Source organism: Dipodomys ordii, unplaced genomic scaffold, assembly GCF_000151885.1.
Source record: "Dipodomys ordii isolate 6190 unplaced genomic scaffold, Dord_2.0 Scaffold2, whole genome shotgun sequence".
NCBI lineage: Eukaryota > Metazoa > Chordata > Mammalia > Rodentia > Heteromyidae > Dipodomys > Dipodomys ordii.
This window is the reverse complement of record NW_012267218.1, coordinates 8,843,507-8,868,774: the sequence shown is the minus strand read 5'-3', so window position 1 is coordinate 8,868,774 and position 25,268 is coordinate 8,843,507. Positions and strand designations below refer to the sequence as shown.

Sequence of the window (25,268 nt, the reverse complement as noted above, 5' to 3'; positions counted from 1 at the left end):
GAAATTGCAATGTATACTGGTTCTGTGTATTGCAACGTAAATTCAAGTTTTCTTTTTTTTGTTAGTGCTAATGCTATTTCACTCAACTAACTTTTTTTCCTTGCCTGTAAGAGTTGTACAGATGATTCTGAACTAATTCAAGGCTTATATACATTTATGTATTGACTCAAAGTATTATGTACAGGTGGTAGTGATATAATATAGCCACCTACAAATTTATTTTCAGTAAGATCCTTATTTCAGTCATTTAAAATAATATTTCAAAAGGAAAAATAAAGAAGCACATCTGATGACAATGGTATACCAGAATGAAAAAAATCTTAACTCTGAAATATGTTCTCTTCATATCCGAGGTTTTGAGTTATGTTCATAGTTATTTCAAGTTGAAGATGACTGCAGAAAAAGCATTTATGTAGTATTTAAAACTGTTATTTCTTTTGAAGGTAAAGTCTTAGAAGCAAAAAGTCTCTGTTCTCCTTTTCTGGTGGGAAACTCACTTTGCCAGGAGTTAAGGCAGCTCTTGTTACTTAAGGTAGAATCTAAGGAAAAAGGGAGCTCAATTTCTGTAGAGATCTTGTAGAAATAATGAAGTGGCCTTGTTATGGCTGTTGTGCTTATGATAGTCAAGGATGTAGATTTTGATCTTATTTAGGCTTTTTCCTTTTCTTACTGTGCTTCTGGTTAAGTAACCAGCTACTAGAAGAAAGGTGCTTATCTAAATTCTCTGAAGAACTTGTGTGTGTCACTTCCTGGCTTAGTTCACCTTGGTTTTCTATAACCAGAGAAGGGAAAGAGATGAAGAGGATTCATGATAAGAGAGGGGGAATCCTTGGTTCAGTTCTCTCAAAACCATCAACATACAAGGCTTTTGAAATCATCGATGAAAAAATTTTGAGAGCTTTCACAAAAGAGAAAACACAATGTGTAAGGCCATCAAAGGTTTATTGCCAAAGCAAGGAGAAATAGAGAAAGAAAAGTAGCTCCTGCCTGACATTCAGGAAGTGATATCTATTTTAGTCTTAGATTGTACTAAAATTTATCCCTCTATGTCCTCATCCCATTGGATGACTATTACCATGTACTTGTTGATTACTCTCAAATCAATCTCTCTGTCCTAGATCTTTCTCCTCAAGTCAAGTTAGTTACATCTGTCTGCTTAACATTTCCTCTTGGATATTGAATAGACACTTTAGATTAAAAAATTCAAATTTGAAATCCCTCTCCAAACTTGCTTTTCTCTTTATACATGTTCATTCTTCCAGTATTTGAGCATTGTCTGTGACTATATATTGTGTTAGGTATTTGGAATACATGGAGAAACCAAATAGATAAGTCATGTATCTAACTTGGTATAGAAGGGGAAAAAGACAAACTTTTTACATATAATCACAAGCAGGACATGAAGAATAGCTAGGAGATCTAAGAAGTTGAGGGAGTGGAGAATCACAGGAAATAATTTGCTAACATGATATATGATATTTATGTTGAGATTCCAAAGATAAATAGGTCAAGACTAAGAGAAGGAAACAAATTTTAGACAAAAGGAACAACATAGATGAGCTCCTGCGGAACATGTTGACCTTCACAAAATTGAAGAAGTCTGTGTGTACCTTCATGGTTTGGAGTAAAAAGAAAAGTGATATATAAAGATGATGATGGAGTAGGTCAGAACTAGTCTTAGATGTTCAAAATGTTATGTCAAGGAGCTGGGTGTGTAATTTATACTTATAATTCCAGAATTTGGAAGACTGAAGTAGGAGGATTGTGAGTTCAATTTGGGCTACATAGAAAGATCTTGTTTCGGCCGGCACCGGTGGCTCACGCCTCTAATCCTAGCTACACAGGAGGCTGAGATCTGAGGATCGCAGTTCAAAGCCAGCCCGGGCAAGAAAGTCCGTGAAACTCCTATCTCCAAGTGGTAGAGTGCTAGCCTTGAGCTGAAGAGCTGAGGAACAGCGCTCAGGCCCAGAGTTCAAACCCCACGACTGACAAAAAACAAAAAAGATCTTGTTTCAAAAACAAGGATTTTGCAAATACAGGAAAACTAATAAAGGTTTTCAAATAGAGAAATAATAAGCTCTGTTGTTATAGTAATTTAAGCTTAAGAGAGTAAATGTAAGGAAAGTGGATCATATTTTTCTCAAATCTCAAACGCAATCTACAAATTTAGTGCAATCCTCATGTAAATCCCAATGACTTTCTAAACAGAAGTAGAAAAAAAGTCCTAAAAAATATATGGAGGGGGCTGGGAAGGTGGCTCAGTGGTAGAGCGCTTGCCTTGCATGCCTGAGGCCCTGAGTTCGATTCCTCAGCACCACATAAGCAAAAAGAAAAAAGCCGGAAGTGGTGCTGTGGCTCAAGTGGTAGAGCGCTAGCCTTGAGTTGAAGAGCTGAGGGACAGCGCCCAGGCCCAGAGTTCAGGCCCCACGACTGGACCCCCCCCCCAAAAAAAATATGGAAATATAAAATACTAGCTGAGCACTGGTGGCTCACGCCTGTAATTCTAGCTACTCATGAGGCTAAGATCTGAGGATCGAGGTTCAAAGCCAGCCTCGGCAGGAAAGTTCGGGAGACTTTCATCTCCAATAAACCACTAGAAAGAAAACCAGAAGTGGTGCTGTGGCTCAAGTGGTAGAGTGCTTGCTTGAGCTGAAGAGCTCAGGGAAAGCACTTAAGCCCAGAATTCAAGCCCCACAATCGACCAAAAAAACAAAAACAAAAAACATAAAATACTTAAAATCAATTATACTTAAAAACAATCCTAAGTAAAAAGAGCAATACAAGGCTTGGGACGCCTACCATGTACAAGGTGCTGGCTTTAATCCTTTACACTAGAAAAAAAAGTTTTGTTTTTTTTTAAAGCAAGGCTAGAAGTATCACCATATCTGACTTTAAACTATGCTGCAGAGCCATAGAAACAAAACCAGTATGGTACTGCCACAAAACAGTCAAACAGACCATTGGAATAGAATAGAAAATACAGAAATAATCCCACACAGCTAAAACTCTCTGATTCTTAATAAAGTGCCAAAAACATACATTGGAAAAAAGAGTGGCTTTAAAGTGGTGCTGGGAAGACTGAATATCTATGTGTAGAAAGACTGAAACTAGTCCCTCTTACCTTGTATAAAAATCAACTTATGTTTGCTGGGCACTGGTGGCTCATGCCTGTAATCCTAGCTACTCAGGAGGCTGAGATCTGAGGATCAAAGTTCAAAGCCAGCCCAAGCGGAACCTCAGTGAGACTCTTATCTCCAGCTGAATTGCTGAGGGACAGTACCCAGGCCCAGAGTTCAAGACCCATAACCCCCCTCCTCCAAAAAAAATCAGTTTATAGCAGGGCCATGGTACCTGTAATCATGCCTGTAATCCTAGCTACTCAGAAGTCTGAGATTTGAGGATTATAGTTAAAAGCCAGCCTGACAGGAGAGACTGTGAGACTCTTCAATTAAACACCAAAAAACCAAAAGTGGAGCTGTGGCTCAAGTGGTACCTTGAGCACAAAACTCAGGGATAGCACCAAGCCATGAGTTTAAGCCCCAGGATAAGCATACACGTAAAACAAATCAACTTATAAAGGAGATGACAGGAAAGGCACGGGAATCCAAAGAAAGGAGTGAATTTGTTCAAAGTTCACTATGTGCATGTTTGAAAATATAAAAATAAAACCCTATCAAATTGCAAATACATATTAACTCAAAAATAAAAAAATTAAAAATCAACTTAAAATAGATCAAAGAACCTAATATATGAACTGAAAATATATAACTAATAAAGGAAAACATAGAGAAACACTTCAAGATCTAAGTATATGTGGTGATTTTTTAAATAGGACTTGCTTAGGGAAAAAATAGTGAGAACTGCCAAATGGGGATAAATTAAATTACTAAGCTGAACAGAAAAAAAGTGATGGAATAACGTACAGATTGGAGAAAATGTTTGGTAGCTTTCATCTTGATGGGATTAATATCCAGACTATATAAAGAACTAAAAATAAATTAAACACACAAAGAGCAGATAATCCAATCAATAAATGGGAAAGTGAATGGAACAGGTATCCAGGAAAAAAAAGTTCCAATGTCTTCAGCCATCAAGAAAATGGCAACTCAAAACCATGTTAAGATTCCATGTTACCCAGACAGAATGCTTGTGATCAAAAATAAAAAAAATAACAAATGTTGGCATGTGTGATGTTTATGGTAGAGTGCTGACACTTAACACATTGCTAGTAGGAATGCAAATTAGTCCATCCACTGTAGAACCATTCTGGATATTTCTCAAAAAACACTAAAAATAGACTTTTCATATGATTCAGTTCTATTACCACTGGGTATTAAATAAATAAAACAAAATCTTGAAATAATAAACAAATGTTATAGTGGAACTTAATATTTTGTATGATTATTATATCCTAAAAATATCAGAAATATGATACCATGGTTCTTAATTCCGCTATCTAAGCTAGAAATGAACATTGGCATTGGCTTCTCGACTGAAGTTGTTAATGAGGCCATTGGGCCTAACTAAAGAGGCTGAAATTTTCTACAGGTATCTGCTACTGATTTCTAGAAGATGTTGAGGGCCTTTGTAAACCTTATTTGGTGCTACATATCTTGTCTGTATTCTAAATTTGTCTCTCTACTAAAATTGGGTCACAGTAAGAATAAATAGTAGTAAAATAATTCTCAAGTATAGGCCAGTAATAAAAGTGACATATGCCTGTAATCCTAACTACTTGGGAGGTAGAAGTAGGATTGAAGTTCAATGCAGGGCAAAGAGCAATAGCTGAAGTTAATCTGACTAAGCTATAATGTATGCATGTGTGAATTATCATGGTAAAATCTCTTTTGTACAGTTAATATATACTAAAATGATAGAAAAAAGAATAACAGGAAATACAACAGGACATGTTGGGGCAAGTACTAGCAGGAGAGGAGAAGGTTAATGAAGGGTGAATGAGGGTGAATATGGTTGAAGTACTTGATATGAATGTACAAAAATAGGGCAGTGAAACATGTTGAAATTATCTTAATCAGGGAGAGAGATGAGGGAGAGAGATGGGGGTAAATTTGATCAAGGTACATTGTACACACATACACAACACACTTAGAAATGTCACAATGGAACTCCTCTTGTATAATTAATATGTACTAATGAAAAAATTTTAAAAATACAAAACTGAAAAAAAATAAACTCTCAAGTACAAAATGAATAGATTTCTCTTTTTCACCAAATACTTGAGGAATAGCATACCATGAAAAAAAGTACTGGGGCTGGGAAGGTGGCTCAATGGTAGAGCGCTTGCCTTGCCTGCATGAGGCCCTGAGTTTGATTCCTCAGCACCACATAAGCAGAAAAAAAAAAAGCCGGAAGTGGTGCTATTGTTCAAGTGGTAGAGTGCTAGCCTTGAGCTGAAGAGCTGAAGGACAGCGCCCAGGCCCAGAATTTAGGCCCCATGGCCAGACCCCCCCCCAAAAAAAGAAAAAAAGTACCAAGTCCAAGAAATAAAATACTAGTGAGGAATCACAGTTGATGTAGCAACCAGAGGAAGGTTTTTAGACAAATATATTGCAATAGATTTAATAACATTGCATCCTTGACTGAGATGTTGAGATTTTTAGAAGTTGAAAACATGATGAAGAACTCAATATTAGAGCCAAGTAACAGAATGATAACAGTCAGAGCAAATTAGCTACAAGAGCAAGCTGTGAAATTCTTTGAGAACACAGAGTAAAGATCAAGGAATTAGAAATGGTGAGAAAAAATGGCACATGGAATATAGATAGGAATTCAGTATGTGTCTAATATAAATTCTACATGGAGCCAAGAAGATGAAAGGCAGGAGAGAGAGAAATAAATTAAAGTGAATTTCCCAGTGCTAGGAAGACTAAAAGGCTTCAGATTGGAACAATCTATCAAGTCTAAGTAGAATAAATTATAAAAGGCTTATACCTAAATTCATTATGGTTAAATTTGAGAAGATGGGGCTAAAGAGGAAATACTAAAAATCTTTCATATAGCAAATAAAGATTGTCTATAAAGAAACAATCAGATCTTTTACTGTAACACAATCTTGCAAGGCAATGAGACAAAATTTTCAAAGAAAGGAGGCAAAATGAGTTTTCTAACTGATTGCAGTACTGTACTTAGCTGAAGAAATATTTAAGTGTAAAATCAAAAGAGAATTGTTTAAATGTTCAAGGCCTTAAAATCTACTACTTGAGGAACATGAGGTGAGTTGTAGGTTGTGGAAGAGGATCCTTTCCTTCCTTGCCAAAATTGATACCATTACTGATTTGATTAAGGATACAAATGTCATTACAGTTGAGGTATAGCAGCACATCATCTCAGTGTAACTTTCCATAACCCTCAGGTTCTTATATGCAACTGTGATATACAACTGCTGGAGATGAAGTTTGGGCAAGGAAGTTTCTGTTGGATATGGGATAACTTGTTTTCTTTTTTGAAGATTTTGTTCTTTTATCCTGAGTGATGTGATCATTCACAAATGAAATAATGTGATTCCATTAGTTAGTGGGAGCAAACACTAGGCTTTGATTCTTTCGTCCTCGTTTTTTTTTTGGTCAGTTGTGAGGCTAGAACTCAGGGCCTGGGTGATGTGCCTGAACTCTTCTGCTAAAGACTAGCGCTCTACCACTTGAGCCACAGCACTACTCCTATTTTTCTGGTATCTATTAGGGACGAGTTTCATGGCCTTTCCTGCCTGGACTGGCTTCGACCTGTGATCCTCAGATCTCAGCCTCTTGAGTAGCTAGGATTACAGGAGTGAGCCACCAATGCCCGGCTCTTTTTGTCCTTTTTGTTTTTTTGAGAAAGTCTTGCAATGTAGATTAGGCTGGCCATGAACTCATGTTTCTTCTTCCTCAATCCCTTGACTATTTCAATTATAGGCATGTACCAACATACCTGGTTTCTCTTAATTCCAAACTGAAAGACAGTATTATCAAGGTCATACTTCTGGGAAAATAAAGTAGTTGTTTCCCAGCATTCTATTTCACAGAAATTTATTTTCTTTTTCCTGTAGATAAGTCTTTCCTGTAGATAACTCTTATTTGTCGGGCTTTCATACTCTTTGACTTGAAAACTCTCCAGAGTACATTTCTTTACTTTTTTCCTGGTAAATAATTATTTAGGCACCATCTCTGCAAAAAAAAAAAAAACTCAAGAAGATGAAGAGATGGGTAGAGGAAATAGTGGTAAAGGATACTCATTAAACAAAATAGTCTATTTTTGTTTCTAATGAAACAAAGGTTTAATAATTTGGGACTGGACTTTCAGATGATACCCTCAGATAATAAACTCAAATGGTAGGATATGTGTTGGGGTAAGGGTAGATGAAGAACATCAGGGAAGGCTAGAAGACATGGACAACATGGTGGCGGTGTCTGGGCTGATGAGAAGACCCCTTTAGCAGGTTTCTGGGCTGCTGAAGAGGCGCTTTCATAGAACTGTGCCGGCGGTGCTGCAGCTGACAGTTCGAGAAGCTATTAATCAAGGTATGGATGAGGACCTGGAAAGAGATGAGAAGGTATTTCTGCTTGGAGAAGAAATTGCCCAGTATGATGGGGCATAAAGGTTGACCTGTGGAAAAAATATGGAGATAAGAGGATCGTAGACACTCCCATATCTGAGATGGGTTTTGCTAGAATTGCAGCTGGTGTAGCTGTTGGCTGGGTGGTGGCCCATTTGTGAATTTATGACCTTCAATTTCTCTATGCAAGCCATTGAGCAGGTTATAAACTCAGCTGCCAAGACTTACTACATGTTTGCAGGCCTCCAGCCTGTGCCATAGTATTCAGGGGGCCTAATGGTGCTTCAGCAGGTGTGGCTGCCCAACACTCACAGTGCTTTGCTGCATGGTATGGGCACTGCCCAGGCTTAAAGGTGGTCAGCCCCTAAGGACTTATTAAATCAGTCATTTGGGATAACAATCCAGTGGTGATGTTAGAGAATGAATTGATGTATGGAGTTTCCTTTGGACTTACTGCAGAAGCTCAGTCAAAAGATTTTTTTGATTTCCATTGGAAAAGCCAAAACAGAAAGGTAAGAGATACATATAATCGTAGTTGCCTATTCAAGACTTGTGGGCCACTGCTTAGAAGCTGTGACTGTACTATCTAAAGAGGGAATTGAATGTGAGGTAATTAATACGTGTACCATCAATGACCAATGGACATTGATGCCATAGAAGCCAGTGTCATGAAGACAAGTCAGGATGCTCCTGCTGTTCATGTCACTGGTGCTGATGTCCCAATGCCTCATGTAAGATTCTAAAAGACCACTCTGTACCTCAAGTCAAAGAAAACACTGACTATTTAGCTTGGACTTGAATATCAAGTCATTGGAATTTATTTAAAACACTTGGCTGGAGCATCATCTGTGTTGTACTTGTAAGACCTTACTATTCAGAAAGTAAAGTTATCTCTAAAGCAACAAACAGGGCTGGGAAGGTGGCTCAGTGGTAGAGCGCTTGCCTTGCATGCCTGAGGCCCTGAGTTCGATTCCTCAGCACCACATAAGCAAAAAGAAAAAAGCTGGAAGTGGTACTGTGGCTCAAGTAGCCTTGAGCTGAAGAGCTGAGGGACAGCGCCCAAGCCCAGAGTTCAGGTCCCACGACCAGACCCCCCAAAAAATAAAAAAAAATAAAGCAACAAACAGGTGTTTTTATACTCATAAGTTCAAATGTCTCCCATCATAGACTTCCTGTTTTATGTTACAATTGTCTTGTCCTTTGAGTAAGGTTAGTGTAAAATTTTACCCTTTCACTAGAAGGACAAGATATGATTGTGGCTGGGTACTGATGAAAAGTATATCCAAAAATGGTAACTTATATGTATTAAAAGTGTATAATCTAGGTTGACTATTAGATTGTTTTGATAATAAAGGAATGGGTACATATGAAAAAAAATCAGGGAAGACTATAGCTACTGATACTTTTGGCAAAAATGTTCTCAAACATGTTTAATGAAATTATATCTCATCAAAATTTACAGATGAATGTGTTGATATACACCTATACATCCAAGCACTTGGGAAACAGAGGCAAAAGGATTGGGAATTTGAAATGTGTATGGGCTACATTTCAAGACTCTGTCACAAAAAACTATTTTAAAGGTTGATATGAAGAATAGAAATACTGGGCAGGAGAGTCTGTGAGACTCTTATCTCCAGTTAATCTCCAAAAAGCTGTAAGTGAAGCTGTGGCTCAAGTGCTAGAGTGCTAGCCTTTAGTGAAAAAGCTGAGGGACAGTGGGTAGGCCTTGAGTCCAAGCCCTATTATTGGCTCAAAAAAAAGTAGAAAGACTATATATTTCCCAAACTATTAGAGGAAAAACAAGAAAAGTTAATCCCTCCCCCCAAAGAAAGGCAGGAAAGAAGAAAATTAAAAATGATAAGTTAGAAAAATAGCATAAGATGGTAAGAATAAAAATTTTAAAATATTAGTGAATGTAACCAATGATTTTACTACCTCTGTTAATCTGTTGTCTGGGCAAACTCAGTCATCCTGGGCAGTGGTAAGAACAAGTATTGATCTAAGTAACAGAAGGCCTAATATACCCTTGTCAGCTCTTTCAGAGAGCACCAAGAGAGTAACCATTTATCTTTCTATAGTCTGTGAGTTTGTCTATGGGCATGAGTAATTAGAATGGAGAAATCAACATGAACATAATAGTATAAGATTCATTATAGTGACTTGATCCAAGTTAACATCAGCCATGGTGGTATATACCTGTAATCTGAATATTTGAGAGGAAGAAGCAAGAGGATTTTGAATTCAAGGCCAGTGTGGACTGTAGGTACTAGGGGTTGAATTTAAGATCGTGCATTTGTTAGGTAAACACTCTTCTACTTGCGTCATGCCCTCAGTTCTTTGGCTTTTAGAGCTTTTCCACATAGAATCTCCCATTTTTTGCCCAGGCTGTCCTCAAACTGAGATCCTTGTGCTTTCATCTTTCTTGTAGCTGGGATTATAGCAAACATGCATGTACCACCATACTTAGCTTGTTTTTGAGAGAGGGTCTCATTGACTTTTAAAAAAAATCTGGTCTGGCCTCAAATCACCATTGTCCTGTCTCCATTTTTCTTTATTATTTTTCATTAAAAACTAGATTTCACTCCAAGAAAGTATTTGTGAAACACGAACTTTATTTTATTCACCACCACAATTTTAAAGTATAAATTTCATCTGTTAGGATATTCAGATAGTTTGCTTCTTTTTTTCATTATGTGCCTGTATTGGGGCTTGAACACAAGGCCTTGAATTCTCCACCCCCGCCCCGCTTTTTTTTCTTACAGTATTCTGCCATGAACCATGCCTCCAGTTTCAGCTTTTTACTGGTTAATTGGAAAAAGAGTCTCAAAAGATTTGTCTTCCTGGTCTGGCTCTGAACTGTGATCCTTAGATATCAGCCTTCTGAATGTATAAGATTATAGGCATAAGCCACCAGTGCCTAGCTAGTTTTGCTTTTAAAAATTTAACTATATGATCTTAACCAGGACTGAAAAAAATGAAAACAAAGAGCCAGATCTGAAAAAAATATGGTGGGGGAGGGTATTTTCATTCCCTGCTTCTTTATTTTATTTTATTTTATTTATTTTGTTGGTCATGGGTCTTGAATTCTAGGCTTGGGCGCTGTCCCTGCGCTCTTCAGCTCAAGGCCAGTGCTCTACCTTGTGAGCCACAGCGCCACTTCCGGTTTTCTAGTGGTTTATTGGAGATAAGAGTCTCACGGACTTTCCTGCCCCGGCTGGCTTTGAACTGTGATACTCAGATCTCAGCCTAGGATTACAGGCATGAGCCACTGGTGCCTGGCTCTCTGCTTCTTTAAACTCATTGGAAATGACAAAAAAAAAAAAAAAAAGCATAGAGGAAAAAAAAATGTCATTTTCTAGGAATTAGAGTATTATCTTAAGACACAAACTATAAATAGCTAGCCTTACCCTATACTATAAGAACCTCCCTAAAAGACTGAAAGTTCAGGGCTGGGGAGGTGGCTCAGTGGTAGAGTGCTTGCCTTGAATGCATGAGGTCCTGGGTTTGATTCCTCAGTACCACATAAGCCAAAAAAGTTCAAAGTGGTGTTGTGGCTCAAGTGGTAGAGTGCTTAGCCTTGAGCTAAAGAGCTGAGGGACAGCACCCAGGCCCAGAGTTCAGGTCTCCCGACCGACCAAAAAAAAAAAAAAAGACTGAAAGCTAGATTTTTACTATTATTTAGTTAAAATATTTGTTCTATATTTTATTTTGTGCATTATCTTCAAGGGTATTCTGCAAGCTCACCCCCTGAGGTTGTTTTATTTATTTATTTACTTATTTATGGAATAACAAAAGTTTATTAGGACCTATGTCAAAAGAGACAGAGTGGGTAGGTAGTGAGCCAAAGAGGCAGTGTGTAATGTGCAGACAGAATCAAGATTAGGCTACTTTTGATTGCCTACTTCCTGTTTTGTTGAGCCTTTTGATTGGTTGTCTCTCTAGCACTATGGTTTAAAATTTACTCTTGTGGGAAAAGCTTGAGCCTTTGTTTTCCATATTTGTGTTCTGTTTGGTCCATTTCCTGGACTCAACTTGTTTCCTTATTCTACCTGGACTTTAGTATCTGTCTGCCATGTTACCTTAAATATCACTATGCCTCTTTCACATTTCCCTTTGCAGAAAACCAAAAATAATCCTGGATTTAGTGGGATGAAAGTCTCAACTTGTTATAACTGTTTCAATGTAAGTAGAGTTTTAGAGATGACCCTCCCTATGTATTTGTTGCTCTGCAGGGGTTATGGAGTGATCTTTGGGACTGAGCAGACTCGCTAACTGAATATTTGCATGAAATTGTGTACAAGTCAGGTTTAGGGAACTAAGAGGTACTAGAGGCCCCCATAGCAGGATTATCCCAAAGGTTTTTAAAAGTCATATATGAATTGCATTTTTGTTTAGAATTCTTAGGTGGAGTCACAGAAGACATGACAGAGCTTCCTTAAAAAATCGCCCTGTTATAGGGATTTTGGTTTGCCTACCATTTCTATGATATAAACTTCTAGTTAATGAGAGGCTCAGAAGTGAAGTAAGAAAGAGAGTGGCTGCTGAATCACACAAAATTGGATGTATTTCTAAGCCTCAAGTGCAAAAAATCGCTTACAACAAAGGAAATAAATTAGTGAAGAGTTTCAGATATGTGAACATTCTCCAACTCGATTTCTGTCTACATGTACTGTTCTTTAACATGTATCTGGAGATATTCAAAGGCTAAACTATGCATTAAAATTTCTTAATTAAAATATCTAAACTTCTGTCTTCTAGTATGTAAGGGGCTTGGAAGTTGCCACTCCATCCTAACAGAAAGGAGACCTAGCTCCTAGTGACACATACCTGTTGTCCCAGTTACCAGGGAGGCATAGGAAGACTGATCCCTGTTGGCAGCCAGCCCAGCAAAGTTAGTAGGAGACCCTATCTGAAAAACAAAACTAAAAGTAAAAGGGCTAGAGCATCACTCAAGTGATAGAACACTTGCCAGCAAGCAGGAAGCCTGAATGAAATCCCAAGAACCTAAAAAAAAAAAATAAATAAACCCCCCCAGAAACTCTCCCTGCCCCAGGAGCCAGACTGAAAAAAAAATCAATGGCTCTTCTTAGATAGGTAAGGATCTACCTAGGTCCTTAGACCTTTGCCCACAGGATTGGGGAGATAGACAAATAAATATAGGGAGGAGTAAGGGCTTACCTGAATGGAAATTAATGAGCACAAATTGCCATGAAAAAAAATTCCCATGAAAACTGATGCCAGCACAGGAAAGTCTAAACTGAAATTGACAAATTACTGGAGGCTCAGAGTGGATGTCTGAAAATTCGAAACTTCAGGGAACTTAGTCATTTGATCTCCAGATGCTTGACCAGGTTTTCACAAAGAATGTCAGAGAAAAGTCCCTTGTGCTTCTTTCTGGGAAGGAGAAAAAGAATCATTTTGAAATATGCCAGAGAATTCTGACAGGGTCTCATTACGTTGTTTGAGCAGGTGTTGAACTCATGGGTTTAAGTGACCCTTCCACTGCAGCCTACTATGAAAAAAAGCATGTGGTACCATGCCTGGCCAAAGTATTCTCTTTTGTTTTTGATTAAGACTTGCATTTATACAAATCTAGTTAACCATAGCCTGACAAATTGGGGTAGCTTAATGTGTGTTTTTTACTGTTGTAACAGAACACAAGATATTGGTTAATTTAATGTTAATAGGATTTTATTTATTTAATTTACCATCTGGAGACTAGGAAGTTCAAGAGCTTGGCCCAGCATGTGGCAAGAGCTTTTGCTCTGCATCATAATAAGGTATAAGGGCAAGCAAACATGCTTAAAAGAAAATCGGGTTGAGCTCATCCTGGGAGATTTTGGTGCTGGGAATTGTACCCTGGTCCTTGTGCATACTAAGCATGTACTTTACCACTGAGCTACATCTTCAGACCCCAAACTCATCCTTTTTTTTTTTTTTTGTCAGTTGTGGGCCTTGAACTCTGGGCTTGGGCGCTGTCCCTCAGCTCTTCAGCTCAAGGCTAGCACTCTACCACTTGAGCTACAGCACCACTTCCAGTTTTCTGGTGGTTTATTGGAGATAAGAGTCTCATGGACTTTCCTGCCCGGGCTAGCTTTGAACTGCGGATCATTAGATCTCAGCCTCCTGAGTAGCTAGGATTACAGGCATGAGCCACTAGCACCCACCATCATCCTTTTTTTTTTTTTTTTAAAAAAAAAAAACCTGGAATCCATTCCCAAGGTAATCTGAGCCATTCCTGCAATCATGATATTAATAAATTCATTAGAGCAGAAACCTTATCACATAATCATCCTCTTACCGAAAGCTTTTCTTTTCCTCTTTCTTTCTTTTTATGTTTTTGGAGAAAGGGGCTAACTATGTAGTTCAGGTTGTTTGGAATTCATTATGTATAGAAGGTTGGGCTCAAACCAGATCTTGTCATCTTAGCCTCATGAGGGCTGAGATTATAGGCACGGATCATCTCCCATCTTTTAATATCCTCATGGCAATTAAATGTCAACATGAGGTTGACATTTTATTAGAGCATAGCTGACCTGGAAGGAGAGATATATCCAACTCTAATCAGCCTTAGTCTTCTATGTTGGTGAAGGTGATTATCAAACCCTAGCCTACTGTAACATTCTGTCTCACTTAAGGAAGGAAAAATGATACAGAAAGTACTTGTAGTCTTATATTCCAGAGGCATATACTTACTGAAAGAGACCTAACCATGGGGCCATAGGATGCTTCCCCACCCCTGCTCCCTGACTTATTCCCTTCCCGTATTACTAAAGACCTATTTATGACAGTTCTTCTTATCCGATAGATAATATTCAGCTATTTTGAGAAAATGACAAAAACACAAAAAAGCATAAAACACAATTAAAGTACCCCAAACAGTAAAGAGAATAGAAACTGAAAAAAAAAAAAGCTGGTTATTGTGGTGCAAGCCTGTAATCTCAGTACTTTGGAGACTGAGGCAGGAGTATATTGAATTCAAAACCATCCTGGGGAGTAAAGTAGATCTTGTAACAAACAAATGAACAAATCAAAGAATTGTGGAACAACTACATAATGTGTAACATATGTACCATTGGAATACCACTAGCCTCAGAAGAGAGAAAGGAATAGAAAATATATTTTAAGCAATAATGATTAAAAAAATTTTCCAAATTAATGAGAAACACCAAATCACAGATCCAGGATGATCAGAGAACACTAAATGGGATTTGGGCCAAGATAACATACACCAAGGCATATAATTTTCTTTTTGGTGTACTTCTTATAATTTAATTTTTATTATTTTTAAACAGTGTAAAAAAGGGTTTTCAATTCAACACATTATTTTGTGAATACAATGTATTTAAGCATATCCTCACCCCCCAGGCACATAATTTCCAGTGATAATAAAAGCAAATCAAAGATAAAGAAAATTAAAGATAAGCCAGATAACATCTATAATCCTATCTGCTAAGGAGTTTGAGATCTGGGGGTTCAGATTTGTAGCCAGCCCACGCAGGAAATACTCTTATCTCCAACTAACCACCCAAAGCTGTGGAGCTGTGGAGTTGTGGAGCTCTGGCTCATGTAGAGTGAAAAAGCAAAAAAGAACAAAAAAGCGCAGGGAAATCACCCAAGCCCTGAGGTCAAGACCTAGTACTGGTGCACACATACAATCACACACACACACACACACACACACACACACACACACGAAAATCAAGATGAGAAAAATTTGAAAGAAGGCAGATGGACAAAACAACTACTTCCTATAGACCAGTGAAGATAAGAATTCTACCCAACTTCTCAGAAATCATACAAACAAGGAGAGATGGGCATAACATTAAAATTTGAGAGAGAAACCCCATAATAATCTAAAATCCTATACCCTGCAAAATTATTCTTTAAGAATGGAGAAATAAAGACTTTCTTAGACAAGCAAAGAAAATATGATTGACAATAGGCCTACTTCATCAATTATTTGAAACAAAATAGAAAAAAATCAGCAAAACCAAAAGCTAGTTCTTTGAAATGATCAATATACTAAATAAATGTCTAACAAAGCTAAAAAGAAGAGAATGTGAATTGCTTAATGGATGAGGGGACATTAATACAAATATTATGGATATTAAAAAGAAAATAAATATGGATAGCTTTTGCCAACTAATTTAATAATGTAGATGAAATGGACCAATTTCCTGAATGATACAGTGTGCCAAACTCATGCACAAAAAATACATAGTCTGAATAGGAGTATATCTGCCAAACAAATTGAATCAATAATCTCTAAAACAGAGAACACCAAGCCCAGATGGGTTCATAGTTGAGTTCTACCAAACAATTAAAGAAAATATTGTAAAATTGTCCATATTCTCTTCCAGAAGATAGAAGCAGAGGGAATACTTTCAAACACATCCTATGAGGGCAGCATTAATAAATCCAAAGACATTAAAAAAGTAAGTCAGTATCTTTCAACATTGATGCAAAAAACCTGAAGATAATATTAACAAATCAAACCTGATATGTATAAAAGGAAATATATACTATGACAAAGAAGCATCTATCCCAGGTTGCAAGGTAGCTTCACTATTTAAAACACAATTGATATAATCTACTGTATCCACAGGCTAAAGGTGAAAAATTACAGTTATATTAGTGGATGCAAAAAAGCATTTGAGAAAATCTTAACACTATTATGATTAAAGAAAATAACAAACTAGGAATAGAGATAAACATTTTCAATAAACTAGGAATAGAGATTTGATAAAGAAGGTCTAAAAAATCCCTGTAGTTCATGTCATACTAGAAGCTAGAAGCTTTCCAAGTACAAAGCAAGGATCTTTCCTCTTACTACTCCTTTTAAACATCATCTGCAAGTCTTGGAAAAGGAAATAAAATATATAGAGATTATTAAGGAATTAATTAAGTTTATGACATAATTGTCTATATTGAAGATTCAAAGACATTGATAATTTGTGTATGTGTGTGTGTGCCCAACCTAGGGCTTGATATCAGGGATTGGAGACTGTCCCTGAGCTTTTGTGCTCTACCTCTTGAGCCACAGCTCCATTTCTGGCTTTTTGGAAGTTAATTGGAGAATCTCATGGATTTTCCTGTTTGGTCTGGGTTTGATCCAGTATCCTCAGATCTCAGCCTCCTGAGTAAGTAGAATTACAGATGAGCCAAGGCACCTGGTGAATTCTTTGAACTAATAATTGGTTGTACTAACATTGTTAGGTCAAGGTTAACAAAGGCCAGTTGCTTTCCTATAGTTTATCATTAAATAAGTGCTTTTTAAAATTAAAAACACAATACTCTGTACATTATCAATCCCAAATTAAATGTTTAAACATAAATCTAATGAAATGTACTTACTGTTGATATGACAAAAACTACAAAACTGATTAAAGAAATAAAAAAGATCCAATACATAAATAGTCCATGTTCATAGACAAAAAGACTCAATATAAAATTTTAGTTCTTCTCAACTTGCTTTATGGATTCAAATGTAACCCCAGCCAAAATCCTAGCAAGTTATTTTGTGGATATCATCAAATTGTTTCAAATGTTTGTATGGAGAGACAGAAGAACCAGAATAACCAACATCATATTGAAGAGGAACAAAATTAAAAATTTGCATGACTTCATTTTGACTTAATATAAATAACACTACATATTGTGATATTGGTGAAAGACTAGATAAGTAGATCAGTGGGACATAATAGACGTTTTCATAAACATTAGACTAGTCTTTGACAGAATGCAAAGGCAGTATGATGGAAACAATAGACTTTTCAACCAATGATACTGAGAAAACTGAACATTTACAAACAAAAAAGCCAGTTGTTGCTGGGGGCCAGTGGCTCACGCCTGTAATCTTAGCTACTCAGAAGGCTGAGATCTGAGGATCATGGTTAAAAGCCAGCCCTGGGCAGGAAAGTCCACGAGAAAACTGGAAGAAAACTGAAAGTGGTGCTGGGCCTAAAGTGGTAGAGCGCTAGCCTTGAGCTGAAGAGCTCAGGGACAGCACCCAGGCCCAGAGTTCAAGCCCCATGACTGACAAAGAAAAAAAAAGCCAGTTGTTGTAGAGTGCACACTTATAATAATCCCAGGGCCTCAGCAGTTGAGACAAGAGGTTTGTGAGTTCAAGAACAGCCTAGGCTACATAGCAAGACTGTGTTTAAAAAGAAAAACGTAGCGGGAGAGGAGGGAAGAGGAAGAAGAGTAGGAAGAAGAGAAAACCTACACACAGACCTTAATCTTTCTGTTTAGCTAAAACTCTTGAGGCAGAGGGATTTCTGAAATACTTTGGTTTATTGAGCCATTACAAATACTGGTTAGGAAAAGATTGGGTCTGTGGACAAGTTTTCACAAATTACTAGCCACAAGGCTAGGTAGAAGTTGTAAAAATGTCTGGTTGGCCTATACTTTAATAATAATAATGAGTATTTTTATAAACTTTAGGAAAAGTAGTACATAATGAGAAATAATTGTATCTGGATTGGTTAGGATTAATAATCCAGATTTTATTTTGTGGTATTTGGAATGTGAACCAAGAGCCTCTTGGATGCTAGGCAAGCATGCTGCTAATGAGGTATCCTTTCCTTCCTAGCCCGGGAAGTTTTAAATGTAAATGATGTGGTGAGCCTGGTCGTTGGCAATGATTGGAATTAAGTTAGAAGTTAGAAAAGCATAAACAGTTTTTCCCCCAACTGCCAAATGATTACCTTCTATTATTCTTTCTCCCTCAGTCCTCTGGCCCTTGTAATTATTTTGAGCTTTTCTTTTAGCACTTACCAAAGGTAACTCAAAATGTAAATGCCAAACATAAAACTCAATTTTTATGAAATTTTATGAAGCTAATTGTGGTGGTTAATTTTATGTGTCAACTTGACTGGGTAAGGGATGCTCAGATATTTGGTTAAACATTATTTCTAGGTATCTCAGTGAGGGTATTTCTGGAAAAGATTAGCATTTGAATTGGTGGACTGAGCAAAACAGATGGCCCTCTGCAATGTGGGTAGAGATTATCCAATCTGTTTAGGGCCTAAATAGAATAAAAAGGTGGAGAAAGGTTGAATATATTCTCTGTCGGACTGAAGCTTCAGTTGGAACATCAATCTTCCCCTGCCCTCAGCCTTGCCGGTCTTCAAGATTTTAAACTATGATTTGTATCTATAGTGTTTGCTTTCTTATTCTTGATCCTTTGAACTACACCTCTCTTTTGCTGGGTGTCTAGGATTTCTCAGCTTCCATAATCACATGAGCCAAACACAAACACACACACACACACACACACACACACACACACACACACACACATACTCCTCTCCCTTAAAATTGTGCTATATCTTGTGAAATATTATTTGGTACTAAGAAAGAAATGAGCCATTAAGCCACTATCATACATGAAAGAAAGATGAACTCATATTACTAAGAGAAAGAAGGCAATATGGAAAGGTTACATTGTCTATCATTCCCACTATGTGGCATTCTAGGAGCGAAGACAAGAATTGGAAAATAAGCTGATAATTATGTAGGACATTCCCCCCTTTTGAAATTGTTATTATAAAGGTGATGGACAGAGGGTTACAGTTACATAAGTCAGGTAAAGAGTACATGTCTTTTTGGACAATGTCATTCCTTCCCTGGCTGTCTCCAAGGAACATTTTCTGAAGGTTGTACCAATGATGTCTTTCATATTTTTGTGTGATATAAAGGGAAGAATTAACTATCATGAAGCACAATCGTCAAATCTATATTTTTGTTTACTTTTTGCAAAGCTTTAATTTCTATGACATTTAAGTCACACTGAAAGTATCTCATGTAACATAGAAGACTCATAATTTCTAAGCAAAACAATTTGTAAACAAAAATGTATCAGTGTCCAAACATTTAAAAAAGTAACTGTCAGTGTCTTAGCTCTACTACCATTTTAGAGGACTCATTTTGGAATCCTGTAACAAGGTGGAAAGAACAACTACATGGGTCTGAAAAGGAATAACCCTATGTATCCTATCCTAATGAGGTTAGACTAAAAATGTCACCATGAATGGTCTGGCTATGCCCCTTGCTAATGGGAACAGCCCCAGTTATAGATGTGGGTGAGAGGGCAGTGGTATGCCTTGAAATTTGTATTCCAGATCTTTCCTTAGGTTAGATATATTAATGGACCATCAAATATGGCCAAAGATAAGCTGGACCAATTTTTCTTTTTCTAACAAATTTGAATTTAGATACATGAACAGCATATATAACAAAAAGTGAATGGTGAGACTCAAACGCCAGAATGAGCTTACAGGCTAGGAGGGGTTCAAGTAGTCACATGAAAGCTAACCTTAGAACAGATCCTATGAAAAAGAAGTCCAGGGTTGGAAGTGAATGTAGAGCTACAGAGTAAATCATGAAACTACCACTGCTGTGGCCGATCTCTTCTTTACTACTTTCAGCCTGTATCTTTACTTGAGTTTCTGCATATGCATATCTAGAATTTTTCTTTCTTTCCTTCTCTCTCTCTCTCTCTCTCTTTTTTTGTTGGTTGTGGGGCTTGAATTCTAGGCCTGGGTAGAATTTTCTTACTATTCTAGGAATAATCTTTATAAGTGTCTTCTGCTTAAACTGGGTGCAATATATTTTTATTAGTTCCTCAAAGAAACAAACATGAACATGTGAACTTATTAAATCAGTGAAAGTTTCGAGTTTACACAGGTTATGATACCTCAAAAGTCATTATCTCTAATTTTAAACATAATTTGAGAAACAGGCAGATTAGTAAACTTTTCTGAGTTGGTGAAGCATGAGGATCTTTGTAATTGACTATAAATGTTAAATATTTCATGACTTCAAGTCCAAATATTATCTTTTATCCTGCAGACATGTGTAATAAACCTCATTTGGTATATATTAGACTTTTAGAAAATGGAACCATTTCTTCATTGCAATTTTCACCCACTTTAAATACAACTTGTATTTAAAACTACCCATTAAGCCAATTTTAGTGGCTGCCTGGGATTCTAATTTGTAAAAGCTGACTAGAAATTTGAATGCAAGATGACAGACTTCTCATGGGTAATTCAGGGTTTCTCAGATATTGATATTACTTTATGATGCAAGAGTTTATAGAAAGCAGATTTTTTTTTTGGTCAGTTCTGGGGCTTGAATTCTGGGCTTGGGTACAGTCCTTAAGCTTTTGTGCTCAAGTCTAGTACTCTATTACTTAAGTCACAGCTCCCTTTCCAGTTTTTTGTGTTTAGAGATAAGAGTTCTCATAGACTCTTCTGCCCTGGCTTTGAACCGCAATCCTTAGATCTCAGCCTGCAGAGTAGCTAGGATTACAGGTTTGAGCCACCAGCAACCTGGTTAGAAACCAGAATTTTAATTCCAGGTTTGTCACTTCTTAGAATTACCCATTTAGCCCAGTAATTCCATTCTTCCTAGATTTAACTTCATATGTAGCTCAGTGGTAAGAGTTCTTGCTTAGCATGCATATGGCTCTAGCTTTAATCTTCAGGATTGGAACTTTAAAACAAAACAAAACAATGGTAACCTCTCTGCACAGCACCTTAATAATAACATGAAATTATATTAAAACAAAACAACCCACAACTACTTTACAATCTTGTGTCAGGATGAAGGATACAATTTAAATAAGGAACCTGTTACATATTAGATATACATGTTAGATTTTTCTTATTGGATCAGGGCTAGGATTGTGTGGAAGACATTTTTCTATCTCTATGTTCTGAAAAAATTAGAACCAAATTGTCCATTTCCAAAGTCTGTAGTCCAAACCAGGTGAGGTGATGTATAGCTATAATGCCAGCTATTTTGGAGGCAGAGATGGAAGGATTGTGGATTGAGGCCAATCCTGGGCACGAAGTAAATGAGACTCTAAAAAACCAAGCTGAGTAGGGTGATACATCCTGTGATTACAAAAGTAGAGGTAGGAAGAACATGATTTGATTTGGCCTTGAGCAAAATTAGAACCTATTTGAAAAAATAATACAAAAGCAAAAGGACTGGTGTGTGTATATAGCTCAAGTAGTAGAGGGCTGCTTCTGGTTTTCTGGTAGTTAATGGAAGATAAATGTCTTACAGACTTTCCTGGACTAGCTTTGAACTGTGATCCTCAGATCTCAGCTTCTTAAGTAGCTAGGATTACAGGTGTGAGCCACTGGCATTCAATGGGAAAGTTTTGTTTTATTTTTTATTTTTTGGTAGTGGGGCTTGACCTCAGGGCCTGGGTGCTGTTCCTGAGCTTTTTTGCTCAAGGCTAGTGCTCTACCACTTGGAGCCACAGCACTACTTCCTGTTTTCTTGTGGTTATTTAGAGATAAGAGTCTCATGGACTTTCCTGTCCTGCCTGGCTTTGAACCATGATCCCCAGATCTCAGCCTCCTGAGTAGTTAGGATTACAGATGTGAGGTACCAGTGCCTGGCTAGGAAAGTTTTTTTTATTAAACAAAAATAATAAAGCACTAATAGTACAAGAAAGGTTTGATAATGAAATTTAAAGTCATCTTTTCATCAAGAGACAAACTTTAACAATTGTAAAGGTAGCCAACAAAGTAATATGTTATCGTCACATTAAACTGTAACTATATGATATGAAGGACTACTACACATGGATAAGGAAAAGTGGTCAAAATCTTGAACAGCAGTTTCAACAGAAAGCAAATGTCCAAAATTGCATGAAATATGCCCAATTCAAACTGCAAATTAAAATCTGCTGCATGATTACCTGAATGACTTAAACTGAAACAACTACAATGTCCAAATAGGTAAGGATGTGGCACAAGAAGAATAGGTGGAGGTGTAATTTGTAAGATATTTGAAAATAATTCATTTTGATACAATGAAGTTGAAGATGAAGCAATCTTGTGGCCAGAAATTTCATAGTTAGATATGTACCCAACTAAAATATATACTCAAGCACTGAAATACATGTCCTAATATATGTAGTAGCACTGTGTTTGATATAATTCAGATACCTATCACAAAATATTGAGAAGTTACATTTAGAGTATACAATAGAATACTATATACTGTAAAGAAAAGTAACACATGCTAACTCTATCCAGTGACATGGATAAACTTCAGAAACAATGTTGAAGGACCAGTAGGATGTTATATGCTGTTATTTATATAAAATTGAAAAGTAAGTAACCATAAAGTTTAGTGTTTATGAATATGTGGTAGAAAGGGTACATTGTGGTTAAATTTGATCATAAACCAGTTAACTTATATATATATATGAATATGTGATATATACACATACCATATGTCCATCATACATGTATCAAATGAAAAGTTTCCCTTCATATTTTTTAGTTATTTTGAGTCTATACTCCACTCTTTTCCTGGGGATTATAGTGACATACTTAAGCTAAAGCAAGTTGTTTTTTTTCCTTTCCCCATAGACTGGGAGGTTTCTGACAACTCCATTTCCTAACTCATTTTGGTCACAGAGTCCAGCAGTTCTCTAAGAAGAATCTATCATAGAACATGATTGGGTATTCTGTTTGAAATATTGATGCAGAATGAGCAATCACTCAAATTTTTGGGATATATTGAGAACTCTGTGTTCATACCACCTAATATATCCTTGAAGTAAAGGGCTGCATCATGGCCACCAATTTCATCACCAGTGATGGAACTGTCAATAAATTAGACCTTAGCATTGGTATGTACAAGAGTGGTAATTTGGAATAATAGTAAGATTGTAAAAATAATTATGACATTTCTTTAAAACATTGGTGTTGACTCTATTTTTTGAGTAGTCTGGTGACTAATATATGGTTAATAGTTTGCTGTTTATTTCTTTTTAAATTGCTCTTTTATATGGGGAATCATGATAAAAATTTCTCCTTTTACCTGTTAGGTAATTGTAATGTTAGAAGGTGAGAGAGGCAAAGGGAAAAATGGGGCTTTTTATAGTGGTAGCCTACTTTGTTTCTTGACCTGGGTGATAGTTATATGGTATTTCCTTACATAATCATTCACTTAAACTCTACATATATATTTCATATACAAGAGTCCCACTCTTTCATGGGGGGGATATATTTAAATATCCCCAGTGGATGTTTGAAATCACAGACAGTAAGTATGTAACCCTATTTATATTATGTTTCTATACATACAGACTTATGATAAAGTTTAATTTACAAATTAGGCACAGTAAGAGATTCACAATACTAAAATAATAATAAATAGATCAATTTCACATAATAAGATAGAAGAATTATAGCATTATAATGTAATGAAATAGAACAATTATAACAATACAATGTAATGAGAATTGGGTCTTCCTCTCTTGAGAGAGAGTCAAGATAGTGTGGATCACAGTTGATGCAAGTAACTGAAACCACAAAAAGTAACCACAGATGAAGGACCACTGTGCTGCCCTATATGTTCAATATTTCCAAGCATTAATGGCTTTCAAAGACCTGTGGGAAAATAACTATTACTTCTTTGTACATGCTATATTTCACAATATAAAGGACTTAAAAAACTGGGAAAATAGTTATAATGAGTTTTATCATTATCTTTGTTGAGGAGACTCAATGTTGGAACAGTCCTGTAGGCCACTGGCAAATTTGATTTATTACAATAAGTTTTACTGCAGATTGAAAGGTAAAATGTTGATTTTCTTGAAAAAAGAGCATTCTCTCAAGAAGGATTGATACTGAATAGCATAATTACCTTGTGGCTAAATATCTGTACATAGAAACTATAATATTCTTCATAGATTGTTGGGCAGAATATATTACCTGTCTTAGGAAACACTAAATGTTCCTTGAACTAATCTATGATTTTGGTCATTAAATAGGACTCCTCAGAAATTAGTCTTTTGGATCATGACTTCTATTAATATTTTATTAGAATATAGGTTACAATTTTCCATAATTAAACATGGGAAATAAGGTTGCCTTCCCTATCAGACTGAGCCAAATGACAGAGGCTTATTTCTAAAATTCTTAGCTGTCAGAAGTAATTTAGGGATAAAGACATTAAAATATTCCTTAAGTATTCTTGCTGTTATTTTTTTTAGGTGACATTGCATCTCAACGGCACAGTCAAGTGAAGAATATATATGTAAATTCCTCTGAGTAAATTGGGTAGTTCTTTCATTTCAATTAAATTGAAACACATTTCTTTTCAATTTAATTGAAAGAATTTCTTTTTATGTATTAAAGGTTGACTCAGGGTCTTATTCTAAGCAGGTACTCTACCATTTGAATCATGCCTCTAGCCCTTTTTACTTTTTTGTTATTTTTGAGATACAGCTCATATTTATGTCCAGGATGACCTTGATCATGGTCCTCTTGTTTATGTTTCCAACATATGTAGGATAATAGGCATGAATGACGACTGTACCGAGCTTTGTTGTTGAGATAAGATCTTGCTAACTTTTCCCTGAGCCTGGCCTGTAACTGCATTCCTCTTTTTTTTTTGGTCGGTCGTGGGGTTTAAACTCTGGGCCTGGGCTCTGTCCCTCAGCTCTTCAGCTCAAGGCAAGCGCTGTACCACTTGAGCTATAGCACCACTTCCACTGCATTCCTCTTGATTGCTACCTCTTGAGTAGCAGGTTTGACTAGTGTGAGCCTTAATGCCTTGGTACCAAATTGAAACATTAAAAAAATAAACACATCATTATTAGAAATTCAAACATTCTTATTTTTCTGATTGTATGATTGAATATTCCCTTTCTAGAAAATACTTAAACATTTGT

The 25,268-nt window shown here is 36.6% G+C and overlaps 1 pseudogene; it reads left to right on the top strand.

Annotated features, from left to right (window-relative positions):
• Window positions 1-7,393: 7,393 nt before the first annotated feature.
• Window positions 7,394-24,620, top strand: LOC105983414 (annotated as a pseudogene).
• Window positions 24,621-25,268: the final 648 nt, after the last annotated feature.